Genomic DNA, 5,974 nt, shown 5'->3' on the forward strand with positions numbered 1-5,974 from the left:
TTTGATTGCCACCCACTTCTAAGCTGCCCTGTCTGTGCCCTTTTAGAGACACAGGCAGTATTGCATGAATTCAGCTTAAGCAGTATTTAATCAGAGCATGATACTTTATTTTAGTGCATTTTTGCATGCATGATAAAATAAATGTAGAAAATGGCCAATCACAACATTTCCCAGCCTTACCCAATCAGAAAATTGGATTGTGTCTCCTCCCTGTAAGTCAAATTTTGACTGCACCACCGGATAGGAGGCAAAAGAGCACAAGCTGGCACACATTTTTCTGACTTTACTCTCTGTATGTGGACTTCTTCTGAAACTTAGATCATTCTTTAGGATGAAAGGAGCCTATCCTTGTTTGATGCATGCCACCTACTAAAGAACATAGGAATATACTTTTATGATACCTCTTATTTATAATTCCTCATTGTTTTCCCAGCACATTTTTGTTAGCTTCTTAATCCTGTTTGGATGCATGTCACAGAACATTAAACGGTTGTGCAAACGACACACATATGCAAAACCAGCCACATGATGTTTGAAATCACTTCTAATAAAGTACAAATTTCACCTTTCAGTGGTTTGTCCCAGTGGATTTTGTTGTCCTTTTCTCCTCATTCTGGGCAGCAATTTGCTAAATAGTGTGCTGTAAAGCATCCACACTATGTTCTCCTGTTCTTTATTTATTATTATTATTCTGGGATCTTCCACCTTTTTTTTGGCACTTTATAGTTCCAGCATACTTTCAGCTATACAGGCCATTGAGGTCTCTATCTGTTCAACTCTTCAAGGACACCCCTGCTTGTATTTTTCTTTGTTGTAATGTTTATACCTTTTTAAATTATTCAGCTTTATTTTTTGTAATACAAGTCAATTGGAGCTCAAAGTGCTGAGTCAATGACACAGTCTTGGAGTTCCATCTGGTGGTCCATAAAATGCAGCGCAATTGGGACATGCTCCTACATAACTCCTTTCCATTCAGGTATCAAAATGTTCAGCTCTTCAAGGACAGTCATTTCTAAACTTCATACCTTTGAAATATTTAGCTTTTTCTGGACAATCTTGCACCATTCAAATGAATGGGAAAATTCTACTTCAGCATAATTTCAGCTATTTCAGGTATCAAAATGTTCAGCTCTTCAATGACATTGCTGCTTGTATTTATTGCATCTCATCCTTCAGATTATTCAACAAAGAACTTCAGCCATTTCTTCTCAACTATTTTAACAAAGAAATTCAGCAATTTCTACTCATCCTTCAGCTGTTTCAGCAATTGATTTCAGGCATTTTCAGGGTGATCCTTCAGCGTCACAGCATCCACACGCATTTGACAGGAAATGCATTTCTCTAGTTGATATAATGCATTCCCTAGCCCTTTACCCTAACCTTAACCATCAAAACTAAATGCCTAACCATAACCCACTAGGCTTAGAGTAAGGGCTAAACTTAATTCTATCCTGAAACCTAAAACCCTCAAAAAGGTGTTTCACAAAGTGAGGACTAGCCAACCATCCTCACTTTCCACAGATATCCTCACTCTGTTGCAAAAAATATCTTCTTTGGTCCTTACTATGTAGCAAGTACAAGAACACACACACACACGAAAGAATGGAAACACAGGAACACAGCAAGAACTAACAGAAAACTTGGCAAAGATGGGTTTATGAGGTCCATATTGATTTTATACCACTTTAAGAATTAATTTGGTTCAAATCTGTGGTTTTCCGATCCAGCTATAATTCTGACTCTTGTATCAATTTTCTGATTTGTATCGGTTTATCTTTACACTCCTACTGCACATTGTATTTTCATAGTTCAATAGTCTAAATTGGATATTGTTTATGATGCATGATTTTGAAAGCAAACAAACTCCAGAGGGACCAGCAACCAGTTTTGTCGACTGACTGAACAAGCTAACAAACAGATCCAAGTGACTGTTGTTGATGCTTGGGGACATGTAGCTCCCCGAGCACAACAAAGGGATATTCATTCAATATTTATGCCACCATTGAAGTGTCAGAAATATTGATGACCCTGGGCAGAAATGAGTTTGCTTGTCAAAATAGAATAGTGCAAATACAGGGTTTTCTTTTCATCCCTTGCAAACTCTCAAGTAACCACAAATTGTGAGTGAACAAGCATTAACCCCTGACACATTGAAATCATTGTCATTCTAAATTAAAATTAAGCACATATGTCACGCTATGTAATTGATGCACACAAATGCTCCAAGGTTAAGGAAGTTACTTACTTAACTGAAGTGAGATAACTTGTTTTCTGTTATTGCCATTAGGGAGTTTCAGTATCAGCTTGTATTTGTTACTAAATGGAAATGTGTAAATATGTGAGACTAAATGGACTTTTTCAACTGTGAGAGAGACAACCAAATTTTAGTTTATATTGACACTGCTAACTGAGTGAGAGAACTCTAATTCAGAATTACTTTCCACAAATTCAGGCCTGTAGTAACAGATGAAAGCATTGATTCCTGTCTTAAATTGATTTCTTTGTTTCCTTGACTCAAAGTTCACAATCAAACTCTTAACCGCAAACAGCCAGGCCAGGTGGAGAAAACAATAATGATGAAAAGCATCAGCACCCAGAAGACACTGCCAATTGATCAGGCATTTGGCAAAAAAGGTGGCATCTCTCCTATCAGATTCATTAGTTTTCCAGCTGCTTCTGACATTTCCATTTGCACACTCCAATTGACAAAATAAAAAACCTGTTCGGCTCTCATCCCTCAGCTCCACACTGAGTAATCATTCCTCCAATGCACCATACACTCTCACCTCCTCTGTTCCCCCATCCCCCCCATCCATTTCTTAGAGTGCAGCCTCATCATGTTGGAGTATGAAACATAAACAGAACATATGACTCTTTGCAGAGGAGTCGCAGGTTTACACGTCAGAGCATCCCTTCAATCTGCGGTCACTTGTATAAATCACCTCAGGGAAGGGTACACTTCAACTTTTCATTTTCTTCCTATCACCACCTCTCATGTCCTTCTCTTTGTCTCCCTCTGCATATCTAAACAACTCTTCTGAGGTGCAGCAATCTCCCAGAATCATCATCAGCATCTCCCTTCCAGGCTACTGACTGCCCATACTCTCGTAGGGAGTCTCTCAGCAATCCATGTCATTTAGATGCAACTTTTGGACTCCTCCATATTAGGGGTCAAACATACTCTGTTCAGATGAGACTCAGAATGAAAATAAATTATACAAATTGAGTGGCAAGAGGGAAGGGAGAGTGGCTGAGCCTCGGCAGTCTGCATGAACCCAGACCACCTTGGGTTTCCTTAATGATGTCTTTGCCAAGCCAGACAGAGACACATTGATTGATTATGCTGCAGATTGGGCAGAAATCTCTCAGTCTTGTTTTTCTTTCTACATCTCTACATCACCATCCCATCCATCCCACCATCTATCACCCTGCTGTTTCTCTTTTTACCCTCCATTCTCCACTGCCTACATTCCACTATATATTCCTCCTCCTCCTCTCCCTTTCTATACATTTATCTTCCCACTCCCAGACTTCCTCAGAACTCCACCCATTTGGAACAGTGGCAACACGCTGAGAGACTTTGGTCAAATCTGATGATGTTCCCTTCCAACAGTGGCATTTAATCAATCGAAATCTTATTTTGGGGATGAGCAGAGAGGAAGTTGTTTTTCATGAGCTACTCTATAATAGAATAACACAGCCAGAAGGCCAGGTCCCTCATCATCGGGGACTCCATAGACTGAGGTGATTGAGTTGTTTATAGATGAACTTTGAATACTGCCTACGCCGGCTGGCAGGCCATACTCGACTACAACTCACATGAAATTAAGTAATAACATGTAAAAATGTCAATTGAAAATGGGGGAAAAAAAGCTCATATGGCTGTGAAGCCTGTTTCATTTGCAACATATTACAACATATTCAGAGAAGGGTTTGTACTTTTAGATTTAGCAACAGTATTTTCTATGCAATTTTTTGTTATGCATTTTTATTTACTTTATATTAAATTAAAATACTGATCCCTGTACCATTCTTGCTATTTTTAAGCAAGCAAATGTTCCTTGAAATTTGTTCCTCTAGAACAAATACAACCAACAAATCCTCCAAATTAAAAGATAAAATACAGTATATACTGTAGTTTACAAAAGCCCTCTTACTGTTTTCTGTAACAATGTCATTTTTTAGTGCCTTCCAAACCAAATCACTGTTGCAAAACTGTTTTCTGATCCAACACCACTATTGTTACGGTTTAGGTAGGTTTAGGCACAAAATTACTTGATTAAGGTTCAGGGACTCTTCATGGTTTGGGCTAGAATTTCTTCTTTATTAGGATTAGAGGACCTTATGTGAATGTAGCCATAGTCAAAAGTAACTAATTCTGGTTGTCCGCAGATAATAAGAGATAATAAATGGTCCCCGGTGTCAACAATATTTTCATGTAAGTAGAAATCTGTTTGTAGCACTGATTGCCCATTCATATAATGCAATATTGATCCAGACTACACAGAGTTAATTAAAGCCTGGACATTTGCTGTTTTACACACTCAGTTGGTTTGGTATGCCACTGGCCTAGAAGATGACTAAATAATAAACAATATAAGACGAGTTTATTACTCATATTGAACTTCAAGCACCTTCTTTAAAGTACTGTAATTTATTTCACTTTATCCCAAATGTAGAAAATAAGAAACATGCCCTTATACAGTACTATATGATTCTTTCAATTTCACACATGTAATGCGTTTGTGTAGTCACAAAGTGGGTAGCAAGGAAGCAGTATTTTTCACTGACTTCATTCAGAGGTAAGAACAGAAAATACTGGAGCTGTAAGACTGCAAAATACAAGCTCTGTCTATCATCTGACAGATGATACAGCCCAAGTCTGTTAGAGCCTCCACAACAGATGGACAGATGGATGGTGATCAGGTGTCATATACACTTGAACACAGGCTTCCTCACACACAAGCATGTGATATATCACTTTAGACACCTGCAAGGACTAATGTGTAAACATGCCAATAGACACACATGCACACACGTTCTGTGTAGTAAATATTATGCTGCTATCTAATTAATTTGCACTGGCAAAAATGTTTTAAGCAATTCTGCTTAATACTGTAGGCAGTTGTGGTGAAATGCTATAATAGATCAAAAACTGCTAAATTAAAACCTAAGCTAAAAACTATTTAAATAAAAAAAAAACTTTTTAAATATATTACCTATTGCGTCTTTGCACTCAGTACTGTAATGAAGGGCTGGAAGGAAAAATGCACAGAAAAATGGGCTAGTTGGAGTCTGTTATTATTACTAATCAGGCTAGAATAGACAACAGAATGCCAACATATAGAGGAAAAGAGAAAAGCCACAGACAGATTTCTTATCAGACCTAGCAAAATGACATATGGGGGCTCAGGAGTTAGAGCGGGTCGTTTCCTAACCGGAAGATTAGCAGTTTGATTCCCGGCTTGTCCAGTCAACACCAAGTATGCATACAAGGAATCTGTCTCAGGTACAAAAGCTCAGTGAAGCAACTTTAGGGGTACACAATAACAGGAAAAAAGATTCATGCACATTGAACAGCATACAAACAATCACTAAGATTTATGCCTGAAAATACTTAAAATGTAAAATTTTCATGTTTTTCAGTATGGGCGAGGATGGTTTGCCAGCACCTGGCAAAGAAGAAAGTTGGTCTTTGGGATTTTGGGTGCTGGCCAAAGCTGCAACAGACCCATTTTAAAACTGGTTGATCGTAGGTCCAGACGTCATCTTCTCCCGCTAATTGTGCAACATGTGCGTCCTGGAAGCACCATCCTCAGTGATGAATGGCGGGCCTACAGAGGTGTACTAACCAATCATGGATACACACATTTTCCTGTTCCACAGTCGGTGGTTTGTTAACCCATTAACAGGCAGCCACACACAGAACCTGGAAAGAGCATGGGCCATATACAAGGGGATGGTATGGCGACTG

Source organism: Monopterus albus, unplaced genomic scaffold (genome assembly GCF_001952655.1).
Source record: "Monopterus albus unplaced genomic scaffold, M_albus_1.0 scaffold216.1, whole genome shotgun sequence".
Taxonomy (NCBI): Eukaryota; Metazoa; Chordata; class Actinopteri; order Synbranchiformes; family Synbranchidae; genus Monopterus; species Monopterus albus.